This window comes from Solanum stenotomum, chromosome 5 (genome assembly GCF_019186545.1).
Source record: "Solanum stenotomum isolate F172 chromosome 5, ASM1918654v1, whole genome shotgun sequence".
NCBI classification, from domain to species: Eukaryota; Viridiplantae; Streptophyta; class Magnoliopsida; order Solanales; family Solanaceae; genus Solanum; species Solanum stenotomum.
This window is the reverse complement of record NC_064286.1, coordinates 11,001,102-11,011,511: the sequence shown is the minus strand read 5'-3', so window position 1 is coordinate 11,011,511 and position 10,410 is coordinate 11,001,102. Positions and strand designations below refer to the sequence as shown.

The 10,410-nt window shown below is 32.2% G+C and overlaps 1 pseudogene; it reads right to left on the bottom strand.

Annotated features, from left to right (window-relative positions):
* Window positions 1-292: 292 nt before the first annotated feature.
* On the bottom strand, window positions 293-916 carry LOC125865241 (21 kDa protein-like; annotated as a pseudogene).
* Between the last annotated feature and the right edge of the window lie 9,494 nt (window positions 917-10,410).

Below are 10,410 nucleotides of genomic sequence, written 5' to 3'. Positions count from 1 at the left end.
CATCCATCCCCAAAAACCATAAATACCACACTAAAACTACGTATGAGAAGGGATAAAACATGGAAAACTCCAAAATCACGAAACGACTATGTGGATCGTTACACTGTATCAATTATTATTGAAGTACTCACCTTAAAAATAATTAATATGCTAGAACATATAAAATTACACCGACAACACTAAAAGTTGCATGAACCATTAAACCCATAAAATTAATGAATAATTAAATGACCACTACACATACCATATGTGACAACACTATATCATTAATGTTTATTTTTTCATAACTATCCTAGCCTTGATGAGAAGACTTATATCTAGAAGCAAATCCATTAAACAAATCCAAAGCATTGCTAGTAACTTGTGCAACATTAAGAACCTTAGCTTTAATTGTAGCCTTCACTTTACCACCCTTGGAATGGTCTAAATTTAGACCATTCAAGCAAGTGTTAGCATCAGTTAATACTGTACTAAGCCAAGTTTGAACATTGCTTTGATGCCGTACAAACTCTTCTTGCCCATCTAAGTTCAAATTTTGAAGCTCTATGACAGAGTTTGTGAGTTGGGAAATGCCATCATAGATTTCATCTAAACATTCGTTTATTGCTTGATGATCCTTAGCCTTCATTTTCTTATTATGCTCCTTGAGCACATTTTTTATGTAATATTTTGTATGTATAGCCCTAACTAGGCTTACTTTCAAGGCAGCATGAACTATTTCTTGAGGATCTTGTGATGTGGGATTCACATAGTTGGATAAAAATGTCACACAAGGTTTCGGATAATGAGTTTTTCTACATTGAGTCTATACAAAGGTAGGGAGGCGTGGATGCAGTCGATCAGTACTAGTACTCTCGACTGCAACCACTATAGAGAGGACAAGGATCAGCAAAAGGGAAATGCTAATTTTCCCCATTGGTAAAGAGTGATATTATTAAAGTTTGCGGGCTTTTGAGGAGCAGGAGAAATTGTTGGAATTCTATGAAAGAGTCTCGAAAGCAATTGAGATGATAAAAGGGTTTGTAGTGTAAAATATGAAGAGTATGCAAGGTCTTTTATACAAAGGTTTTCACATGCATGAAGAATTTGACTTCTTTCATGGAACGTGCGCATATGCAGACTACCATGAGAGGATTATGGTATATTATTTTATTTGTCTCAATTTATATGATACAGTTTGAATTTTTTGACTCTGAATTAGGGTATGAATATTTTAATATTTTTGAAATAAAATTTACACACATTTGCAAACTACATAAGCATTACCATAAATCATAACAACTGACAATTCAAAATATTAAAAAGATATATGAAAAATTAGGGGTAAAGAAAAAATTATTTGGATCTTGAGGGAATAATATTCTCTCCCTTCTAATTTTGTGAATATCTTTGATTGAACATGAATATTAAGTATTACTTTTTTATGTTCTAAGAAAAGGAGTTTAGGAATAATGGTAAAGTTATCTTTGTGTGATATATAAATTATAGGTTCAAAACTTAGCCACTAATATTTGTATTAGGGGTAGACCGTCTATATCATACTTTTTGGGATGTGGCCTTCGCCCAGACCCTTCTAATGCAGGATTTTTTTTTTGTCCTCTTTGTTTTAATTTATGTGAAAGTGTTTGACTGGACACAAATGGGCCGTTTGATTGGGAACAAGTTATCCTGGGGTTAATTATCTTGGGATAACTTATCCCACCATGTATATATATGAGATAACTTATCTCATCGCTATGTTATAAATAGTGGGATAAGTTATCCCAAACATGGCAACCAAACAAGATACAAAAAGTTGATCCCATCACTATGTTCTTGTCCCATCAATATTTATTTTTATCCCTCACACCAAACGACCCCAAAGTTTAATAATACACAGAATATTTTTGAATTTTGTGGTCTAAAACAAATCATAGATATTTATGTGATTATATATCATCTTATTAACAGTAAAATGAGAAGTTTAAAGTTAAATTATTACTAAATACAAAAAAGTGTTATTATTTTTTAGACTGACTAAAAAGGAAATAGTGTCACATAAATAAGACATATAGGGAGTAAAGAATCATTTTTAAAACTTCTGATACCTAAGATAAATCATAAACTTATGTGTAGTATTAAATAATCTCATTAAATGCAAAATAAGTATGCTAAAATTAAATTATTATTTTCCCTCCAACTAAATTTAAGTGTTTTAATAGTTTGACTGAACATAAAATTTTAGATAAAATATTGAGAGATTTTTAACTTTAGTGATCTTAAATTAAAAGTGTATAGTTCTTAAAATTTTGTGATCTTAAACTTGATAAACATGTATGATGTTGAAACTTGGAATTGAAAAACTTAATGAATATAAAAAAGGGGAAAAAGTATTATACAACCCTCAACTTTGTGATATAGAATTGATGTAAATACTCTTATTATTATGCAAATGACCCAGATAAGACACATAAATTGAAACGGAAGAAGAACTAAATATAGAAAAATATATTTTTCTTTAAAAAATAAAAATAAATAAAGAATATTATATAAATTAAAATAAAGAGAATATTATTTTATTTTTATTTTACTTTTTAGCTGTACTCATCCATCTCATTGACAGAGTACTACTAATTAATTGGTTTTAGTAATTGCTTTAACGTGCAAGTAACTTCAATGAAGCAGCCGTCTAATTTCGTGTCTCGTAATGAACACAGACCTTAAAGTAAGGATATATTATTGATATAGATATTTGACTCCCAGTAATTTTTCTACGAGTCAACAGTAAATGTCGTAGCTCTTTCTACGATTCGTAGAAGGAATTCGTAGGTGACTGTCTTAGAAAACTCTATTGTGGTAGTTTCTGATAAAACAGTTCTAACTTTTTACTCCTAACTCAAAATGAAAAAAATTTGATGGCATTGGAAAGAGGACTCATAGACCGTTAATTGATAGGTCATGAGACGTAGAAATGGCAATGGGGCGGGTATGGGGCAGGTTAAAGCTTAATCTGCAAAATTTCAACCGACCCTATCCTGTCCCGCTTAATATTTTTTTCTATTTTTAACCCGCCCTTCCCCGCCCCTTCCTGGTATGCTTATGTTGTATCTATTTTTTTTTCTTTTCTTTATTTGTTAAATTGCTAAAATAGTACATAAATTTAACAGTTAGTCCAATTACAGTTAAACCAATTGCAATTAACACAAATTTAACGGTTAATCCAATTTAACACAAACAAAACTAAAACCCAATTGCAAAATATGATTATAAAAGATCAATAATAACGGAACTTGTTTGAAAACCTTAGAGGAAGTGAAAAGATGGTAACAGTAAAGAGATTCATCTCTTAAATCTGAGAAGAAAGTTAGACAGAGCCGAGAGATTACACTGGGAAAGTGAAAGAAAAAAGTTTCAACCCGCCGCCTACTGCCACGTATATGATTACACTTGCCCTGCCCCGCATAGACTTAAACCTGCCCCGCCCCGCAATCGCCCCACCCATTGTCATCCATAATGAGATGCCTAATTCATCATGTGTTGAGAGATATGAATGTTTGAAGTTAACCTAAGTAGAATAGTATATTAAAACTTAATCGGTAAATGAGCGTTCAACTCAACTTTGTGCTAGGAGATTCTTATGACATTAATTCATATCCAAATTCATTCCCACACTAAAGAATTGACCTTAACACCTAAGAACAATTTAAGAATCACCCGATACAACCTTAAACATAAAAATGAAGAATGATTCAGATCTTAGCTTAGAAATATTTGGGGTGTTACATGGAGACAGATCCTGCTGAGGGAAATGACTTTAAATTGAGCAAGACTGAACCTTAATACTCAGAATGCAAGATTAGTGATATGTCTTACGTAGCGAATGTGGACGTGATTCTTGACAAACATGTCAATTTTAAGAGAGGAAGTTCCAAGTACCTGAGTCAGTGATCCATGGTAATAAGGAGATTGACAAGGATGTCACACATCGTATTGAGGCGACGTGGGTGAAATGGATGCTAGCATCAAGTGTTTTATGTGATAAAAATGTGGCACCTAAAAGTTATGTTATATCGAGTGGTGGTTAGACCAAGTATGTTATACGGATCAAAGTATTGGATAATCAAGAGCTCTCTTGTACAAAAGGTATGAGTGGTGGTGGTGAGGATGTTGGGGTGGAAGTTCTCATATACCAAGAGAGATAAGATTTGGGATGAAGAGATTCAAGATAAGGTAGGAGTGACTTTCATGGAAGATAAAATGCGGGAAGTGAGACTAAGATGATTCGGGCATGTAAAGAGGAAATGTGCAAATCTATACCCTGATTGAATGTGTAAGAGGTTGACCATATTAGGCATGAGAAGGGATAGAGGTAGGCCTAAGAAGTATTGTGGTGAGGTGATTAGGCAGCATAAAGTGCAACTTCAGCTTTCTAAGGACATGACCTTGATAGGAGCAAGTGAAGGTTGAGACCTAGGGTAGAAGACTAGTTGATAGTATGATATAGGGGTGTCAAAAGAATATGAAAAATCGACCGAACCAAACCGATTTATGTTATTTTTCCAATAAAACCGTAAACTTTTATTCAAGTGTATAACCACCCCGAACAATAGGGATGGTCTTTTTAATTTATGAAAAAAACTGAAAAATTTCCTGACCGAACTGAATAATCTTACATGTATGCAAATATATTTTATATATTAACAATATGTTAAATTTGATAAATAAATATATTTTATAATTGTCACGACCCAAATCGTCGTGATTGGCACCCACACAAACCCTCCAGTGGGAAAACCATTACTACAACCCAAACAAACAAATTTTATAAAAACTAAGGCATTTAAAGATACGAATGCAGGTTTAAATGACTATAAAAATGGAGTCCCCATAAACTCCAAGGTTTTAACAAACAACTAACCAAACTAATGCGGAAGAACAACCCCTAGAACCTGAAGTCATTGTACCAAAACTCTACTAACGACAAGTCTAAGAACAAGGGGTACAACCCCAAAACTAAACAAAACACCTTGAACAAATAGTCTGAGTTCGAAGAGATTGGACTTAAATAAGAGAGATCCATGGCAGCCTGAAAGAACTGGCTCACTCTTGAATTCAGTCACGCTCAATAGCCACCTAGCTGAGGTCTATCAATAGTCACTTGAAGATGCCCTGTACTCAACAAAGAAAGAGCAAGTGCAGTATCATTACACAACCACAGTGTACTGGTAGGATCACACGGCTATCCCAAAGGTGAAACACATGCAAGCCACAACATTATAAAACATGTATATACTGAACATATACAACATTAGTCATCTTTTCAGGATCAATGTAGCATCCCACATTCTCAATAATACACATTGGTTATCAATTTAGAGCAACATACAGTCTTCCAATATCAATCGTCATTAGATATAACCATACCCATCACAAGTAGATACACAACACAATTCAATGGTTCTCTCACGGAACCTAATTCAATAGTCCTCTTATGGAATCCACATCCAAACTGTTAGCATATCGAAACGTGGTATCCGATCCAATATTTATGCCGGAACATGGCAACCGATCCCATATTTATGCTGGAATGTGGTAACCGATCCCATATTTATGTCGGAACGTGGCAACCGATCCAATGTTTATGCTGGAATGTGGCAACCGATCCAAGTTAGTGTGTCGGATCGTGACACCCGCCCATTCAACAAACCACAATAACAATCACAATGTATATTCTCACAATCATACAACAAGAGGTGATTCATGACATACAATTATTCAATTATTCTCATTTACGATTAGGTGATCAATAATGCAACATTTGCATACATACATGCATTATAATGAAGCAATTACAAACATATATCACACCAACATTAAATCACAACCATCACCTACCTCGAATCCAAGCTTGAATCCCTTAAGGCACTTGAATCTTCCCTTTCCGGATTCTTCATGCTTGTTCGTGGTCTAAAAACATACAATTAACGCAAAGATCAATAAACGAGGCCTAATTACACGGATTAAAATCAACATTATCAACCGTAGGCCAAACCCTTAATCCCCATACCCAGGTTAGGGTTTCTTCCACCATAAATTACAGATCAAAACCCTCCCTATCGATAATAACCCAAGGAACTAGGTTTTACAGATCGAAAAATGGATTCGGGGAGTTAAAACCTTACATTTAGCCTCAAGAATAGTGGAAAATTGTCAAGAAAACCCCTAGGGTCATTCCTTAGCTCTCAAAGTCGAAAAGTTCAGAATAAAACGTTTTTGGGATTTTCTTTTTGACTTAAGTCGCATCTGTCCCGCTACGGCGAGACCCAACTCGACACAGCAGCCTCGCCCTGGCGGGATAAATCATGCCCTAGCGGCTTGCACGGAACCAGTGAGCAAAATTAAGAATTCCAAACCCCCATTTCACAACACGCCTTTATCCCATGACACTCAGAAAATATCCTATCACGCTAAGATTAGTTTCGAAAGTTCTACTCACCCGAATTCAATTCCCTAAAGTGGTACGGGTTCCTTAACGTCTTAGCTATCTAGTCATGTGATCAAAATCATAATTAAATCTATCATTTGTTACCAGATTTCCCTAGACCTCACTGACTCCAATTTCATCCAAATCTAGACTAGGCTAGGAAATCCAAAGTTACTACTTAAAAGTTTTTTGGCCCCAATTTTTTCCCCGTTGACTTTTCTATAACAACGGGAACAAGTCCTTACAATAGATACCAATTTACCCATCACTCGTCCCTGAGTGACAAACTAGGAGAAAAGGGCTAAAGCAAGAATAGAGTAGTATATTAATTATCGAATAACTGGGAAACTTGTCCCACATATTTTTTCTGTCGACTCTGGGCTGCTAGAAGCTTAGATTGGATACTTCTCAGCTTACCCTGAACATGTTTCACCAAATCAACTCTCAAAGGTTTCACATTTTCAACCTCAAACCAACCAATTGAACACCTACACATCCTCCCATACAATGTCTCAATGAAGTCATCTCAATACTCGAGTGATAAATATTGTTGTATGTAAACTTAACTACAACAAAAGCGATTCCCAACAACCACCAAAGTTGATCGTACACACATCTACAACATGTTATTAAGAACCTTGACACAATCATCCGGACGAATCCTTTAGCACTTAAGCATGATAAAATTCCAAGTCAATACTCGTTACAAATAGAAGTGAGCCTGAATCAACCAACACACACTCATAATACCCAAACAATCATAGTTCTTAACAATATCTCCATCCCAAAACATAAATTTCCATGAGCTTAAGTTATAACAAATTTGATCTTTAGAAATCATATACTCATTGAGGGATATGTCCAAGCATACAACCCCTCCAACAACACTATCGAAATGCTAGATTTAGTAATTGTAGATTACCTCTTAAGAAAAGTAGAATTGGACCCAATGATCCCCACATTCAACCACACATATTCGATACATGACCTCGACGACTAGAGGAATATTAAGATTGCCGGACAACCACAAATATGCATGGTAGCTCTTCTATAAATTCTCATAAGCAAGGTGGTACATGTAGAACCACTAAAATACTTTAACAACTCCAAAACAACACCAATTGTCACACCATTACTTTTCCAAAATTATGTTTTGAAAATACAGTTTCTCCAATTAAAGTGACATTTCGAAAAGGGATTATTTTATTTCAGAGTCACCACTTGGAATTGAGTTTTAGTGTTCCAAGTCACCTTATTTTTATCCCTATTCAAAAGGAAGTTGACTCTAATTTTTTATCGGTCTGCGAACTAGAAATCTGGATAAGGAATTATATTGCCCGAGGGGAGGTGTAAGGCATCCCTAGAGTCCCGTGGTTTAGCACGATTGCTTTATTGACTTATATCTTGACTTGACTTAGTTTTTGAATACATTATGTTTATTATTTTAATAAATTTACTTATGTCCCGCTTTATTTGATTTATTTTAAACTGTAGAATTTTATTAGTGTGAATCTTGCCACAGATTATTTTATTTATTTATATTTCAAGACTAATTATACTCTTTGGATCCTAATATTTGCCTAATATTATTATCGATCTAATCATGTTCTTATTATTTCAATTGAATAAAATCAAATTATTAACATTAGTTTTTCAAATAAGAAAGATAAACATAAACCTATTAATTAAAAACTTCTTAAGGTTTCACATTAAAAGAAATGCAAAGAAATTTGTAGATTTGATTTCTTTTACTTTTATTTTAAATCTTCTAAAAAAAAATACAATAAACACAATTTTATTAAATATACAAAGTGGGGAGGTAACTTAACTTATTAGAACTAAATTTCATCAAAATATTATTAACTACATAGCATAGAATATTAAGCTTCGTACTTTAATCAAGAGCAAGATAAAAATGAGACTTTGAAGCATGCAAGAATAATTACATGTTATATAAATTTTACTCTAAATTTAATGATATAAAATTCTCAATCTATTTCATATCATAATGCAAAAATTAAACATACATAAATTTGAGCAACTTCATAATATTGGAATCACATCTTGCATAATTATGAAATAAAATAAAATAATGAAGATCAAGTGTTACCTTTTGTGAAAATTAATTCACAAAGAAAAGACCGCAACAGGAACCACAAATTCAGAACCACAAACAAAGACCTCAAACTCTTAACTTTTTTGTTGGTGTTGTATTTTTCTTTTTGTTCCAGATGTGGAGAATTTTTCTTTTTCTTCAGTTTGTGCGTAGGTGTTCCTCTTAGTTGGAAAATGTTTTTGTCCTTGTGTGTTAATGTGCAAAATCTGTGCGTGTGTTTTGCCTTTTTTTGTGTATGTAGTGTCTGTGTATGGTTGTTCTTCCTCCCTCATTGGGTGCGTCCGTATGTCTCTTATATAGGTAGTGTTGGTGTTTTCTTGAGTGAGTGGAGTGGAAGATTAAGGTGTGTTGTGGGTAGAGGTTTAAGGAAAGTGGGTTAGTGTTAGTGTAGGTTAGGGGTGTATAAAATTGAACCGAAAATCGAATTAATCCCCAAATCAAGAAAAAAAACTCAACTAGTGGTTGGTTTGACTTGGTTTGGTATTGAAAAAAAAAACCTGACTTATTTTGGGTTGGTTTGGTTTTAACTAAAAAAAAACCAATCCGAGACCAAACCAACCCGACATTATATAAATAATTTTAAAATTTTATTTTATGGATAAAAATATTTACTTTGATATAATTTTTAAATAATTCTTATACTTTTTCATAGTTTTTATCTTTTAATATATTATTTCAAGTTTGAAACTTAGAATTCTGAATGGTTCAATAAAGATTATAGTCCACATATATTGGTAATTATAATAAAGCTTAAATCAAAATCAAATCTATCTATATATAAAAGGAAAAGAAAAAGTGACACGTGTCAGCACCACAAAATTTGTAGATATATTAAATAATAAATAACAATTTAAATAACAAAACATTTTTAAAAAAACAGAAATTAAAAACAGTTTTTAAAAAATTGTTTACGTTAAAAACTGTTTTAACGTAATCTTTTTTTTTTGTTTAAATAAAATGAATATTTTTGTTCCTAATAAAATGCTAACTGCCTTTTTTTAAAATAAAAATATAAAAGTTAAAATTGAAACTAAAATTAAAATTATACATGATATATAGATAATTATGCTAAATTTTAGGTGCAAGTAACAACAAAATACTTAAAAATTAAATTCCTTTAAAAAATGAGCAGTTTTTTAAAGATTTTTTTCCTTTTCTTTTAATAGACTATATTTCATACATAAAATAAAATAATTCAAAGACCAAAAATAGGAACTTTAAAAAATTTCTACGACATAACTTTTAACAATATTAAAATAAACTCAAATTCATTTGCCATTTATTTGAAAATAAAAAAAAAAATCATTCTGCACCATAATTACAAATACCAAAAAAATATAAACCGCCAATTTATTTGAAGAAAACAAAACCTCTGCATAATAAATTTTACATAAAAAAAAAATAGAACCATTTTTTTCTATATACAGATTTCAGTATTTAAAATCAAATTTAAAAAGAAATATGTTTTTTTTAAAAAAAAAACACATGTCAGTTTTTTTATACGGTTAGAATGAGATATAATTTTAAATTTCAAAAACACAACTGCATCATGTTGAGGAGCATAAATATGATGTCTCTCTAACAAACAAACAAAAGGCATCAAAGAGCATTCTTCTCTTTCCAAACAGGAAAACTACCGTATTGTGATGAGACCAGCAAAAGAAAAGAAAATAGGTATTGTCGATCTTTTTCTTCTTCTTTTTCTTAAATATAAGCTTTTCTATTTCTTTCTTTTTCTTTAGGTTTTCTTATGAAATTGTTTTTTCTTAGATTAAAGATATGTAAAATCAATAATCTATATAATATTAATTTTATCAATATAATTTTTATG